This window comes from Lepidochelys kempii, chromosome 11, assembly GCF_965140285.1.
Source record: "Lepidochelys kempii isolate rLepKem1 chromosome 11, rLepKem1.hap1, whole genome shotgun sequence".
NCBI lineage: Eukaryota > Metazoa > Chordata > Testudines > Cheloniidae > Lepidochelys > Lepidochelys kempii.
The window spans coordinates 14,937,628-14,954,742 of record NC_136390.1 but is presented as its reverse complement, the minus strand read 5'-3'; positions in this window follow the sequence as shown (position 1 = coordinate 14,954,742).

Genomic DNA, 17,115 nt, shown 5'->3' with positions numbered 1-17,115 from the left:
GATAGTGATTGTCAGCCTACAGAAAAAGACAATTCCCTTGTCTCTGCTCTGGGCCCAAATTAAAGCAAAAAAACCTCCAACTACTTGGAAACCTGCTTACCCAGCCCAAAGAAAAAAAAATTTCTTTTCAAACCTGTGCTCCTTGTAAAACAAAAAAAAATCAAAATCCTAAAAAAAAACCCTGCCACTTTTGTCTCCAGGCAAATGGGTAGAGCACACACCCCCTATTTACTTTTAGGAAGAAAAGAAAAAAAAAACCTCTGGGTTGGAAGACTGTGAATTTCCCTGCAGGAGTTAAGTACCCTGCCTCCAGGCAAAGAAAACCTGCAATTCACAAGATAATCCCCTTTTGTCTCTGCTTGGCCACAAAGCAGAGAGAAACCAAGCTGCTTTCAGTTTCAAAGCTGCTTTCTGGACTTCCTAAAAATTCCTTTTTAAAATCTGTATTTCTAGTTCAAAAAATCTCAACTGGATCTCAAAATGATTTCAGGTTAATCCCACCACTGTGCCACCATGTCACGGTTCCTCCCCCACTCTGAACTCTAGGGTACAGATGTGGGGACCTGCATGAAAAACCTCCTAAGCTTATCTTTACCAGCTTAGGTCAAAACTTCCCCAAGGTACAAAATATTACACCCGTTATCCTTGGACTGGCCGCTACCACCACCAAACTAATACTGGTTACTGGGGAAGAGCTGTTTGGACGCGTCCTTCCCCCCCAAAATACTTCCCAAAACCTTGCACCCCACTTCCTGGACAAGGTTTGGTAAAAAGCCTCACCAATTTGCCTAGGTGACTACAGACCCAGACCCTTGGATCTGAGAACAATGAAAAAGCATTCAGTGTTTTACAAGAAGACTTTTAATAAAAAATAGAAGTAAATAGAAATAAAGAAATCCCCCCTGTAAAATCAGGATGGTAGATATCTTACAGGGTAATTAGATTCAAAAACATAGAGAACCCCTCTAGGCAAAACCTTAAGTTACAAAAAAGATACACAGACAGAAATAGTTATTCTATTCAGCACAATTCTTTTCTCAGCCATTTAAAGAAATCATAATCTAACACATACCTAGCTAGATTACTTACTAAAAGTTCTAAGACTCCATTCCTGTTCTGTCCCTGGCCAAGACGACTACAGACAGACACAGACCCTTTGTTTCTCTCCCTCCTCCCAGCTTTTGAAAGTATCTTGTCTCCTCATTGGTCATTTTGGTCAGGTGCCAGCGAGGTTACCTTTAGCTTCTTAACCCTTTACAGGTGAGAGGAGCTTTCCCCTGGCCAGGATGGATTTCAAAGGGGTTTACCCTTCCCTTTATATTTATGACAGGAATTTATTCCTATGCCAGTCTATGGGAATTGCTTCATCATGCTGTTGCTGAATCAATCAGCAGATGGCACATTCCTGACGGCTCCATGCTGCCAGATGTTATCTTGTTGTTTGGTTCTCCCATCCTTGAGGCTGTTGGGTGGATTCCAGTCTGCCCTCTGGGGGTCCTCTGGTTGTTTCCACTGGACGCCTTCTTCAGCCAATCGACACTGGATTCTTAGGCTGGCACCTCCCTGATCATTCATTTATTATCCACACCAAGCACCCATCCACATACATCCTCTACCTCCATTTTAATCACAATTGTTAACAAAACAAGATAAATACAACAAAAGGGCGGGGAGTCTCTGTGTGCTGTTTCTATTGTTACAAAGTATCGCTTGGAGTCTCTCTTTGTGTGAGTAGTTGTTGTTACAAAGTATTGCTTTGAGAACAGACTCTGTCTTAAGATGTACTAACACAATTAGCAGCTTGCAAGTTTCACAGAGAGAGGGAGAGAAACAGTAAAAACAAGAGCCCAAAAACCAAGAGACCTCTTAATTAGTAATCCCTGGAATTTAAACTATGGGGAATCAAACTCATTTGTGATTTTAATACAGAACTTCTTTAATATGATCCACCATAACAGAAGGAGCTGGATGGCAGCCTGAGAAGGAGTTGAAGCGACATGAGCAGAGTGGTATGAGGACTTTGAAGAGGAATAAATGAAGGGAGCTTGTGCAGAGTAGCAGAATGGGCCTGAAGCCCGACTACCTAATTCCTTCCAAAGGACCAAGGCTGACGCTTTTTGGTAGAGGAAGGGAGAGGAGATTGAACTTCCCCTTCACCTCCCCACTGTTCCAAAAAAAGGACTTGGACATACACCCCAGAGACTCCTGTGAACCAGGGACACTAGCGGGAAGATTTTGTGTGGACTTGAATTGGATATTTTTGGTTTAGCAGAAGGCTAAACTACTGAGCCAGCAAGAAAAATGAAGTAAGTGGCTCCCGCAGTATCCTAAAACTTGACAGAAAGATGGCTGGCCACCATGGATGGCACAGGGCTCCCAAAAGCAACGTAGAAGAACATCAGACCAGCTTGGGGCTGAATTTCAGCATCCTATTTCCACCAGAAAAGACAGCAGAGCTGCTCCACAGGTTAATTTCCTGAATCCCATTACCAAACATGGGGCTTCTGTTCCTTGTTACCTAACTACACCTGGCCATGACCCACTAATAGGGTATGAGGTTAGAATTTCTCAAGGTTTAACTCTTAAATTTTGGAAAGCAGAGCAGGACTGCTGAGGCTATAGCTGCTGTCTCATGCTTTGCTCTCGCCTTAGTTGCTCGGAATTCCCATGACTGTCAGTGAGAATTCTGTATGAGAAATGAATGCTAACTATGCCATAGACTCCAGTGTTTATCTCAATGAAGTAAAGTAGCTCTTATTCATTTCCAGGTCCATTGTCTTTTATTCTGGGACAAACTCACCATCCCTGAAGTTTCTCCATGTTCCTTCCAGTATGTCTGTTTAGATGCATTTGTTATAAATGTAGAGGTGTGAGATGCTACTGGGAAAAATAAATCAGAAAGGTTTACTTGAGTGGCTATACATATCTTGCCCAACTCAGTTTCCCTTACTCTGTTTTTTCTTACCACCTTTTCATGTACCTTTGAATTTCTTCACTCCCTATACAGATCCTGTAGCAGGACGTCATAACATTTACTCTGGGCTATTAATGATTCTACCCAAGTTGGGGCCATTCAGTAAGTGTCCGTCCATTATAGCTGGAGGGAATAATGTCTGAGTGGAAGATATCTGACCATCTAAATAGACAAGGCAAAGGGTGGGAGAAAGACGGTATTATCATCTCCATCTTATAGAGCACTGGAGAGCAGACTTTAAGAGACTTACTTAGATCACACAGGACATCTGTGGCAGAGCTGGGAATTTAATTCATATTCCCTGAATCCAGTCCAGTGTCTAAACCCCAAGTCCATCTTATCCCCTTGGGAAAAAATAGTGGTAGATAATTTCCAGGTTCTATCTTAGGGCTTTGCACTGCCCTACATCACTAGTGTTATTATTGCTAACACTTGTAGCGCCTTCAGTCTCATAAGGCTGGGCCCCATTGCACTGCACTGTACAGATAAATAGGAAAGGAGAGTCCCTAAAAGTCTTAGTGCTTTCCACGGAAGATAGATTGGCAATAGTGAGGTCCGGTCACACTTCTCAGGTTACTGACAGGTACCTCCTGCTGTGGGCCCTGCAAAACACATAGAGCACCTCCAGCTGCATACACAGGAGTCTCACGGATACTCGATTGAGCAGAATAATCTGACTGCATTTGACAGGAACAGGGCTCTGGGCTCCCACTCCATAGTCCTTTCAGTAACCCAGGAGGGGTTGTTGAGCAAAGCAGTTCTGACCACTTAGCAGCTCACCTTGAGGCTTGCTTGCTGAACCTATCCTCCCCAGCTGGTATACCAGAGTCTGCTGTCTCCTTGTAGGATCAGCATGTGACCTCCTTGAGGGCAGAATCCCTGAAGTTTACCTCAAGTCTTTCTTGGGAACTGCTATCTACTCACTCCTCTTTCAGCTCCTGTCTGAGGCTTGCTGCTTTTAAACCCTTACTCCACCCCTGACATGGGCAAGAGGGGCAGGGCCAGCCCTGCTTACAGCAGCTCTTTAACCCCTTTGTCACCAGTGCAGGATTTATACACCCCATCACAGGTGCCCAGTGGGCTTCATGGAATCTCTGGATCTTCTCCCTTTCTGGGGTTACAGAAAGCTCTGTTTGGATGTGGGCTTTTGGGGGGAGGGGAGCAAGTGGGGAAATGGGGGAATGGTTGATACTATGAACTTCATTCTGGTTATATTTATATTGCTTCTTTACATCTACCAATTACCTGGCTATGTTTTAACCTCAAAAAAGTGTGTGGGGGGGGGAGACTATATTGTTTGCATTAGCTTAGTCCTGCATCTTTCAACCTGTAATTGCTTTCCTTACATGACCTATCTTTTGATAAAGCTTTATTAATTTCTTTACACAGAGCTTTAGTATCTGATGTCCTACTGCATATGTTGCAAATGACCTGTGTTTTAATGGGGATTTGCCCTTATGTAAGTAAAGAAGGGAACATATCTCTTTGCATGACTCAATGATGCAATAATTATTAATGAGATATTATGCCTTTGCACATTTCTGGCAGATGATTTAGTGCACTATAGATGTTTGAGGTTTGCATTCTGGTACCATGCATCTATTACAACTTCACACATGCAGCTAATATCAATTAGATTATAGCTGTATGGAACTAGTGTTGAGTTCCTGAGGAGAGTAACACACGTTTTTGTTTCTTTCAGTCAGTATATTCACATGTTCGGTGTATCAAGAAACTTGGCTACACACTGGAGCTGAACACACTCGCTGTGCATGTATGACGAATGCATATCCGATCACTTGTCACTGTTTATATGATTCCCTCCCACAAAATTCTGGCTTGCCTTTCATCTTTCTGATGGATGAGTACAGCCTCCTCCCTGCCTACACTATTGGGGAAGGAACTCAACATACTGCTCTGACTGGAGTTACTAGAAGGTGCTGTTATACGTAGTTGTATAAGTTCTTTTTCTTAACATGCAAGCACTGTTCAGTCTGAAGAAGTGTTGTGTTGTTACTAGGTTTGTAATACAGTTGTGCAAGCTTTAGCTCTCTGCTCCTTAATTTCTCTAACAAGAATCAGTTCTTGGGGCAGTGTTATTCCCTAGAAACAGGCGTTGATCTTTTGCTCAAGATTGATTCCTGAGAGAGGGAATTGCTCTGTACTATTTGACCACTTCTGTTCAAGGACTGGCTATGGTAGTGTAATGAAACAAGTTACAATAAGAAAATACCCCAAACTCCATGTCGCTGATTTCCCTTCAGTGGGAAACTAATCTCCAAGGCCCCGATATCTACTACCCCTTAGCAGAGGAGCCACAAGATAAGTTGGCATTTTCACCACAGCTGAAATCAAGGTTCCTGGACAGCTGGAGGCAAAGACAGACAGTCAATCAGTTGGGAATCTCCAGACCTAAATGCGAAGTGAAGGTCACTATTGCCATTAACTCAAAGAATAGTGCGATGGTAACCTTAGCGCCTTGTAACTTCCCAGTCCTGTTGCACGCAATGGTTCCAGATTCTCCCAATCTGGGTATTTGGGAAACCAGCATACTGACAGGCACCAGGACTGAGAACCCAGTTGGATATTTTGGACAGTTTATTCCTGTTGTTTTCTGTTTAGTTTGGTTTACTATGGGTCCCATGCATGCTGAATTTCATCTGTCTTCTGTGAAGAAACCGTATCTCCTTCTGTCTTCAGTATTGTGATGCATTAATGAGATTATTCATCATTATAGTTTGTTATTCCTATTAACCACAGAGGGTTTGTTTAATGCAGCATATACATAAGGAATATAGAGACTGAGATCTGCAAAGCAAGAATTTGCTCCATAGTAAGGCAACATGCTCATTCAAATATTGAATGACCCCAATGGGATTGTGAGTAATAACCTATACTTCCTCCATGCATGCGTGCATACATTTGCCATGTGCTAAGCTTAGTGTGGTATAAGAAGGGACTCAGTCGGAGGGTGTGGTAACAGAATAAGGGGAGATTTGGGTGTGGGAGGCTGAGCATACATATGGAAAAATGGAAGGGTTTGCTGATGTCACTTTAAAATTCTTCATTGACATTAATGAAATTCACCACAACTGTAATGAACACCTGAAGACAGATTTTCTAACTCTGTTGAGCTCTGCTTGGGTAGGAGGGCAAAAAATGGTTTTTAGCCACCTTTGTGTTCCCCTGATCCTGGGGAAACAAGTTGTTTACCCAGTCTCCAGTGTAAGATAGAGCAGACTGAGCTATTTTATGCTAGCTGCCAACAGCCCAAAGTGCCCATTCTACCAGTCGGGAAGCAGCTGGATGCAGTGGAATCCCATGCACATCCCCTACACCTGGAACCTTGAGGAAGATGATGTAGGAACTACTAATGCAGCCCTATCCCATAGAGGATTCCTCTACACAAGAGGAATCCCTTACTGCCTGAATCCACTACATTTTGGCAGCTTTGCACCAGTGGCCTGGCACTAAGGAACTCTATAGTATAACCAGAAATCTGGCCCTTCATTCATTTTATTTTTAATTCTAGCTTACTTTCGTGCCCAATCCTGAAAATCCTTACTCATGTGATTTGTCCCATCAAATTCAGTAGGGCTACTCACATGAGCAAAGTTGCCTGATAGGCATGAAGGGTGTAGAATCAAGCTTTTAGTTTGTATTCCCACACTTGCCCATTTACAGTATTAGACTTTAACTCTTATCTGTTAAGAAACACTGCCATCTCCTGGCTTTCACTAACAGTAGTCTTCCACCAAAAATCAATGTGACTCTAGTTAAAGAATATGGCCGATTGAAAAGTTAAGCTTGCTTTGAACTTTAAGGGAAAATGTCACTAATAACAGAGGACAGACAACTGAAAGTTGCAAAGTTTGACTTATTACAACTGCACTATAGAGGCTGTCAAAGTGTGCGGTAATTATAGTAATCATAGCTTGGTACACTTTATAAAGGCTCGAACAGTAAAAGCTCAGAGCCTGATCACGCAAGCTGCTGAGCCCCACTTGTGAAGGCTGAGCTCCTTCAACATCCACTGAGTTTCAATAAAAAGTACAAATATCAACTGTACAATTCACAAATTAATTTCTAACAGCATGGTCCTGAGTCTGAGGTATGAAGAAGCTTTAAAGTGAGTATAAATGTAATTTATGCACACTTTAAGGCCCTCTTATGCTGCCAAAATGATGTAAAGGGGTCATAGTGTAAATCTGGCCCTATAAGTCCTATCATTCTCTGGTACCAACATAATATATTACTATTTGTGTATTAGCATTTAATATTCCTGGGGGGTTAATTGCTGTGAGGGCACTCACAGCTTCTGTCCTGACTCTTTTCGGAGTAGTAGCCGTGTTAGTCTGTATCAGCAAAAACAATGAGGAGTCCTTGTGGCACCTTAGAGACTAACAAATTTATCTGGGCATAAGCTTTGGTGGGTTAAACCCCATTTCATCAGATGCATGGAGTGAAAAATACAGTAAGCAATATATATATTACAGCACGTGAAAAGATGGGAGTTGGTTTACCAAGTGGGGGGTCAGTGCTAACGAGGCCAATTCAGTTAAGGTGGAAACGGCCTATTCTCGACAGTTGACAAGAAGGGGTGAATAACGAGAGGGGAAATTACTTTTGTAGTGCTAACAAGGCCTCTCTTGATATTCACCCCTTCTTATCAACTGTTGAGAATAGGCCATTTCCACCTTAAATGAATTGGCCTCATTAGCACTGACCCTCCACTTGGTAAGCCAACTCCCATCTTTTCACGCGCTGTAATATATATACTGCTTACTGTATTTTTTACTCCATGCATCTGATGAAGTGAGTTTTAGCCCACGAAAGCTTATGCCCAAATAAATTTGTTAGTCTCTAAGGTGCCCCAAGGACTCCTCGCTGTTTTTGTACTGATTTTTTTTTTACGTGTCATTCAATCCAAATAAACTGATATTTTTAATATTATTATTAGTGCCCAGTGGTCCCAATTAAAAGTGGGATTCCACGGTGCTAGGTCTTATATCAACACACAGTAAGTGTCAGTCTCTGCCCCAAAAAGCTTCCAGTCTAAATAAAGACAGACAATGGGAGAAAGGAAATGTTGTGATTCCCACTTTACAGAGGTGAAACCAAGACTCCGTGAGATTGAGTGATCACCCAAGCCCACACAGGAAGTCTGTGGCAGAGCAAGGAACTGAACTTTGATCTTGTGAATCCCAGTTTGATGCCTTTAAGCGCAAGACGCAAGCCAGTCGGAAAAATTTGCCATTAAACAAAAATTTCCAGTAAGGAGCAAGTTTAGTGATTCAGTAAAATCTACGTTAATTATAAATGGAGGAACAAATGTGAGGAGTACCTTGTTTACAAAAAAACAAGCAACCTCCATCTTCTTTTATGTGAATCTCCCTTCCCCTCTCTTTTGACTAAACGTCTCTTATCCCTGTGTCACATCATGTTGTGCCTAACCTACAATCCCGAGGCAGAACCTTGGGTTCATTCTCCCTGCAAAATGCCATGGACTTGACTATACCCAACTGTATATACATTAACCTGATTTTCATGTCCAACTGCTATGCACTCAAATCTTTTTTGGCAGACCCAACCCTACTGTTCAAGTTTAGAAAATCTGGCTTCAGAATAGAAGTTGAAAATTTTAGCCAACCCTATACACTTCACTTACTTCTGTGTCAGGTGTCTGAGCTTTTGTGAGTTTAAATCTGACTTTTCATGTTAATTAAATGCAGCTGTTGTAGATGAAGAAATAAAAATGATAAACCAGCGTAAGTGGCACATCTCTGCAGGAAAGGAGAAAGAAATACTTTTATTAGGATTCTTTAAATTAATAAGGGCAATGTATTATAGGAAAGCCTTTGCCCCAGAGAAAATTATGATTTTAAGGCTTATGAACCTGTCAGTCTGTAAGTTATGAGCTAACTGCTGCATCTGCAGTTTTGATTAATCTATTCCTCACTCACTTGACCCTACTGAAAGCCCACACAGCATTTTGAAAAATCTACACTGAGTTTCTTTTAAAAAAGGAAAATACTGAAACTCAGATGCTCTGAAGTAATGAAAGAATGTCATGCTTTAAGAGACTATTCCAGTGCAAGGTACAGAGTATACAAGTAAAATGTGATATTGTGCGGTGTTGTGGGCAGAAGCAAAAAAAGCATAGAGAGGCCATTATTCAGCATTCAGATCTGTGGAAAGGTTAAAATTAGGGTTGTTGATCAATTGCAGTTAACTCATGCAATTAACTCAAAAAAATTAATCCTGATAAAAAAATCACAATGAATTGCAGTTTTAATTGCACTGTTAAACAATTGAAATTTCTGAAATATTTTTGGATGTTTTTCTATATTTCCAAATATATTGATTTTAGTTACAACACAGAATATAAATTGTTTTATTACAAATATTTGCACTTTAAAAATGATAAACAAAAGAAATAGTATTTTTCAATTCATCTCATACAAGTGCTGTAGTGCCGTCTATCATGAAAGTGCAACTTACAAATGTTGATTTTTTTTTGTTAGATAACTGCTCTCAAAAACAAAACAATGTAAAACTTTAGAGCCTACAAGTCCACTCAGTCCTACTTCATATCCTCTGGAATGGTGGTTGAAGCATGAAGGGACATATGAATCTTTAGTCCATCTGACATGTAAATACCTTGCAGTGCTGGCTACAACAGTGCCATGCGAATGTCTGTTCTCACTTTCAGGTGACATTGTAAACCAGAAACGGGCAGCATTATCTCCTGCAAATGAAAACAAACTTGTTTGTCTGAGCGATCGGCTGAATGAGTAGGACTGAATGGACTTGTAGGCTCTAAAGTTTTACATTGTTTTGTTTCTGAGAGCAGTTTTTTTGTACATAATTCTACATTTGTAAGTTCAGCTTTCATGATAAAGAGATTGCACTATGGTACTTGTGTTAGGTGAATTGAAAAATACTATTTATTTTGTTTTTACAGTGCAAATATTTGTAATAAAAATAAATATAAAGTGAGCACTGTGCACTTTGTATTCTGTGTTGTAATTGAAATCAATATATTTGAAAATGTAGAAAACATAAGCAATAACAGAATGCCATGTATTTAAATATTTTTAACAGTCCAATTAATTGCGATTAATATTTTTAATCACACAATTTTTTTAATAGCTTGACAGTCCTAGTTAAAATGTGATTAAAAAAAAAGTGTGATCAAAATCTTGACATCTTGCATCTTGACAGGGGGCTAGACTAGATGACCCTTGCAGTCACTTCTGACCCTATGTTTCTATGATTCTATGAAAACAAGACAACCGCAAACAATTCTCCATGATAAACCTGTTTTCTATTTTCAGTTATTCATCCATCTAATGCAGAAATGCACTAAATTAGTACTTCAAAATTATGCCATAATGGAAGCAAATCTGTTATGCAATGTTGCAAAAAACAGGATCGAAGTGATTCTATTCTATATGGGTTTTTATACCATGCTCATCACCCATAGTAGTTAAGCACCTCCCAGTACTGCATTAAGTAAGGTGACTAAACATCTGTCATGTGTTGTTTAGTCTCTCACCCTCTCCCCAGGGGGAGAAATATGTGCAGTGGAGTGTCTTGTTGCGGTAAAGTTTTAGGTATTTTTGTTTGATTTTTAACATACAAGTTGCTACCTATGTATCTGTATTATAGAAGGCAAGGTCATAGAAATGTGTCTTGCAGTTGGTTGGAACACAATGTAGTGAGGTTTGTGACAGTCCTTAGTTCCTGAGGGAGTTCATTCCACAGTCTCAGACCAGCCCCTGAGAAAGTTTTGTCTCCCACACAGACAACCTTTATGCTTACTGTAGAGAGTGCCATTGTGCCAGAGAAGCAGAGTTGTCAACCACAGTTTTCATCCCAGAGCTTTTGGAGGGCTTTTATATCTCCTGGGCCCAGGCCAGGGAGTGCCTTTAAGATAAGGACCAAAACCTTGATTAGGGCTTCTGATTTTCGGTTTTAACCGATAACACTTATAAAACAGCATTGATTAAAATAAATCAATTAATTGGTGTTTATCCAATAAACACCAGAAATAGTTCCTAAGTGCTTGTCTACACAGAGCAGTAAAGCAGAGTTGGGGGTGTGATTTCTAAGTCGCGCTAATATGTTGTGCATTGTGTAAACCCTGCTGGTGCCACTAAAGGTTCTCTAGTGCACTTTAATGTAATGCTGTTTGAAACAGTACTGAGTTAAAGTGCACTAAGAAACAATATAAAGCATTGTAATGAGTAATGTATATAATATTACTTATTACAGTATATACAAAGAAGAAGCCTTAAAAAACCCCAATTTTTGACATCTACATAAAACTCAAAAATTGCTAAAAATAACCCCCCAAAATTGAAATTAAATTAGCACTGAAAATCAGAAGCCCTAAATTTGATCTGAAATTCTATGGAAAGCCAGTATAGAGAGTGGAGAACAAGTATAAAGTGCTCACCGCAGCCTGTGTTGTTGAGGAGACATGCTGCAGCGTTCTGTACTACCTGGAATTTCCTAAGAGCTCGAGGCTTCATGCCCAGGTATATCACATTGCTGTAATCCAGCCAAGGGGTAACAAAGGTGTGAATAACTGAGGCCAGGTCATTATTACTGCCAGGATGGGATGGAGACTCCTAGTCAACCAACCATGACAGAATCCATTACTTGCAGATGCTGCTAGGTGAGAGCTTAGCTGCAGTAAGGAATCCAAGACTACCCCTAAACTATGGACCAAAATGACCAATTGTGGATGTATAACTTCAACCAAAGGAAACAGCACATGGCTGTTATTATCGTCAATATTATCCTCTGCTCACCAGCATCACCTCTGTCTTGCTCAGGTTAAGCTTCAACCAGCCGTTCTTCCTCCATAAAGTGATCTCATTCAAATTCTGGGACATCTTGGTGGTAGTGGTGTGGCTGTATGTGGTGAAGGATAGACAGAGCTGTGTGTTGTCTGCCGATTGCTAGCACTTGAGTCCATGTCATCTGATAAATTTGCCTACTGGTTGCACATAGCTGTTGAAAAGGACCAGAGACAGAATTAGTGTTTGTGGGGCTCCATAAATAAAGGATGTGGTGGTTGAGGAGCACTTTCCCCATCGCTACTCATTGGCTGCGTCCTGCCAGGAAGGACTCAAACCAATGTAATGCATTAGCCATGACTCCTGCCTCCTCTCCCGGATGAGATACAGTATCTCATGGTCAACGCTGAGTGCTTCAGAGAGATCCAGGGGAGAGGTCCAGGGCAGGATGTCTGCCCTCTAACCACTGATGGTGGAGATCACCCACCAACCATTAAAGAGTTTTTAGTTCCATGTTCTGGCCTTTATTCAGATTGTGCCAGGTCTAGAATGTTGGCTTCAATTAGTTGTAGTAGTGATGGATGTGATAATTAAAAGTTATAAAAGGAAGAAATTTCCCACAGCCAAGAAACCTGATCCTGCAAGATGTTGAGCTCCTCCTCGGCAGAGCTGAGCACTCTCAGCTCCCTGGGCACTGGACACTTGCAGATCCCTGATGTATGGAAAATAGAAATGGGTTGAGTTGCACAGTACAGATGTGGAATTGAATTTGATTTGGAACCACCCTGAAGTTCAGATGGGTGTGGATCTGGGTTTCCAGTCTGACCACACAGATAGACCTGAGTTGTGAAGTTTGGAAACCGATGTAAAATTTCCCCAAGTTCTACAGGAATTCAATTTGAATCCATCTATATTTTAAAAACTTCCTAAGGGCGCAGAAGTTAGCATTCTCCCCAGAAGTCAGCACTGAGCCAATACCCAGCCTGATGTAAGGGGTACTGTTCCATTTAAGGCGCCATCATTTGCAGGCAACGTAAAACCAAACTCTGAAATACATGTGATTGTTAAAGATCCTGTGGCACTTTTTGCAAGTGTAGATGAGTTAACCCTCATGCCCTAATCAAACTCCAATACATACCTAAAATTCCTTTTGTAGATTCAATAGGATAAGTTATTCTGCACTTCCTAAACTGTTGCTGCACAGTAGTAAATAGATGTTGTATTTTACTCCAGTGATAGCTACACGTCAGTGGTATTCCAAAGAAAAAAAATCCAGGGCAAAATCTTGGCTCCATTGAAATCAATGGCAATTCTCCCAATTACTTCTAAGTAGCCAGGATTCCATCTGTTTATACAACAATAAAGTTGGAAAGCTAAGCATTTGGAAGTCAGGATATGCAGGTGTATAAGCATCCAGCTAGAGCCCTGTGTGGGACCAGTGTAGAGCCCTGCAGCAGGACCAGGATCTTGTGGTTCCCACAGGACACACTGCCATAATAGTGGGGGCAAGTGGGAGTGGGTATTGCAGGGTGGACAGGACTCTACATCCAGTCAATCTTACCTCTGCCTGATATGAATAAGACTTTAAATACAATCTCCATTTGTATTGTTTTATATTCCTTGTCAGATAATGTACCGTGCCATGTCCTGAGCTAGTGTAAATAGCTCCACTGACATAAATCACCGTGCTGTGCTGATTTGCACCAGCTGAGTGCTACAGAATATGCCACTAGATCCATTGAGCTACACTAATTTATACTAGCGGAGGATATGGCAACTCTATCTACAGTCCATCTTTTAAAGCAGGCCAGTTTAAGAGGAAAAATTACACCTTTCTGAGGAAAAAAAACATTGTTCTTGAGGGTTTAGAGTTTTTAGAGTGGCAGCAGACAACAAAAGCTCTAATTTTCCATTTCAGTATTTTTAGATTTATGACCAAGATTTTCATAAGTGACTAGTGATTTTGAGTGCCTCGGGTTTTAGATGTCAAACTTGAGACTATAAGGCTTGATTTTCATAGGGTGGGTCCTGTGCTGAGCACTTTCTGAAAATCAGACTCCAAGCAATTTTTTTTATGTTCATAACTGATGTGGCAAACCCAGAGGCTATTAACTGCCAAACCCAGAGGTGCCAGGGCTAGGAACTGCCAAGTCTACAGTGCTAGGGCTCAGCCCTGGCAAGCCCTGGCACAAATTAAGCAGTGCCTTGCTCACCTTGAACAGTACCTTACACCAGGAGTGGACCAGTTCAAATCAGTGGGATTACTCCTGCAATACAGTACAATGTAAGGAAGATACTAGTGAACAAGACTAAGCATATCAGAATCTGGCCTGAATATTGATATTACTCTGAGAGACAAAATGATGGGCTCAGATGCAGATGGTATCAAAAACATTGAGTTGTCCTCAGAGGATAAAAAATTTCTTAACATGGAAACTTCCTAAGATGTATATGAAACTTTTCCAGTCCAAAACATAAATTCCCTGCAAACCTTCCTGTAAGATTTTAGTGCAGAGGATTTGAGACATTTTGATAAGAACTCAATAGCTGTTTGTTAAAATCCTCTGGTTAGTAATGATTGCTTGATATGAGATACGTAATTGGGAATGACTCTGTGGGACAGAAATGAGATATATATACCTGAAGGAATGTCTATGCCATCTAACAAATGCCCAATGTCAGAGATAAAATATTAACATATGAACTAGGGGTTAAACCACAGTCTGGATCTGTCACCAAGCAATATCAATACTGTTTGCTGAGTATTCTGATTTTTAAAACTGCTGTTTGAAGGACAATTGAAAACAACTGAAAAAATGAAAAAAAGGCAGAAAGCAAATATCTAACAATGGACTGGACAGCTGCAACTTTACATCCTCTAATCAATGTCTTTAAAGCAAGCTATTGTAAAGAGCCCAACAAATTTCATGTCTGCACAACATCATGTTTGGAATGTATGCAAACAACACCCACATGTGAGCAACTACCTAGAGCATAGTAGAGGTGGTCTTTGACTGAAAGTCAAATAAGGATTCCATCCTGGAAATTTAATCAAATTAACAATCCTTACTCACGCAAGTCATTGTACTGAATATAGTCTCTAAAGTGTAATCTGGTTAGGTGAAAGTCCATATGTAGGATTAAATTTAGCTGTAACCCTTCCACATTCACTTAAAATGCAGAATCCCTCAGCAGACTGTCCAGAGTAAAACCAAATTATATGTAGAGGCTTGCAACAAATGCTTATCTGTCTAACCTCGATATGAAGGATCTGCATTTCAAATAAGCAGCTCCTTAAGTGACCACTTTAATGTATCCCCAAGGTTTCCAGCCTCAGATTTGCATTTTGCAAACTCTTACACATATGAGTAACCTTATTTATGCAAGTAGTTCCAAACCTTCCAAAGTTCAGAAGTTTTCATTTCTGGGAGTTTTGTTCAGCAAGTTTGGATCCTTTCCTCCAAACTTTTTATTTTTTGTTCTGTCTCTTCTCAGATTTATTACCACACAAATAAAGGATGACACCACCTTTTCAATAAAAGAGATTACAGTTTAGGTGAAATGTCCTTCCGCAGTCATTTTTCCCATCTCTTCAGATAGTTCCCATAAGCAAAATTGTTTTGTATTATTGCTGTTGTCTTACCACTCTTTCCCTGTGTACGTCTCCCTTTTCTTTCCTATTCTTTTTTATATCCCTTTTCCTCTGAAAATTCTTGGCATAATTTATCCAAAGTATTTCTGGAGCAAGATGTTTGCAGTCAAGCAAAAGAATTGGCCAGCCCATTTGTTTACCCTTAGTTAGGGATGGAAACTTGTCAAGAATTAATGACTGGATCTAACAATGGGAAATTTTAAGATGGCAACCCTGAATCTTTGTGAAACCTTGTGAATATGTCAAATCAAATCCTCGTGTAGCTCCCATCATTTGGAAGATTAGACTAGCCTTTTTAATTCTCATCTCACTGAGCCACAGGAGCTCTTCAAAACAAAAACTGAAAGGGGGAAAAATTTAATTTTATTCTGCCTCCCACATCAGTAATTTTTATGAGAAGTTATATGTAATAGTTGTTCTGAAATTAACATAGCAATAGCTCTGTATAGTGTGATTAATCCACATTATAGCAAGGTATTATAGGCTGAAAATTATGTTGTGTGTAGCTATTAAGGCTTTTAAGACCACGTAGCAGTTATTGGTTTATGATGGCGAAGCCACCTGCTGTATAATTCTTGTACTATTTGTGCCACCTACTGGTCAAGAGTGCCTGGAGTAATCTTTATTCCAAATTGATAGAATCAATTGTTTGGAAGAGGATGGGGAGCTGAGAAGAAAGAGAACATTATAAGGAAAGGTCACATTGCCCATCACTTGGACTAAGGAGCAGCTGGGAAATCCAGCTGTCCAGTTGGAAGGTGCTGCCAGATAAAGATCCAGGCGCTCATGCACTGGAACTGATAGGCTCGAAAACTTGGCTGGTTGAGCAAGAACTAGCTGGCTCGTGAAGATTCAGGAGATTTGTGAGTTCTGGGAGCCCATCACTAGGGACAGACAGCATACCAGATGGTCAGTAAAGATCCAGGGCTCTAGCAGAAGATAGTACTGAAGGCACATCTGTGCCCATTCTCACAATGGTCAGCGTCTAGGAGACCGTATTTCTGAAAGGGTCATGAATTTTAGCACCGTTAATGGAAAATGCCTGAGTCCTTTCTACACTACCACTTTCACAGATACTATCATCGGCGGAGCTACACCTATTGGGAATCTTGGGTCTAAAAAATCCTAGAGCAGCCACAGTTGATGTTTATTTGTTGGCAAGAAGCTGAGCCAGTGTAGCAGCAGCAGTTTTCCCGATCTCACTTCTGCCATTGTTGCTGGTCTGACTGGCCTCTCCTGTTGATAGGATGAAGCAGTGATATGCTGCCAATAAGGTTTTCCCAAAAATGTTTCCCTTGGAAACCTGTGTCAAACCCCATGTAATAAGGGTGCATGTGATCACAGAGGTGAATGATGAGGGACTGGGGAATATATTCATTTATTTCCCCTACTTGAATTAAACACTTGTAACCAAGGAGGCAATGCCACTTTGCAAACAAGCTTACAGTAAATGCACTTTGTGAGAGAGGTTTATACTTAATTCCTGAAAATATAATACAGCTTGTTGTTCATTCTCTGTAATCTGAAATATAGAAGGTGGGGAGGAGTGCAGTTTGGAGTGTCTGTGGTGTGGATCACTGTGCATGGATGATGAGGGCGTGTAGATGTGTTTGTGCTGTAGCTCACTGTGTGTGGATGATGCAGTGTGTAGTTGTGTCTGTGGTGTGGGTCGCTGTGCGTGG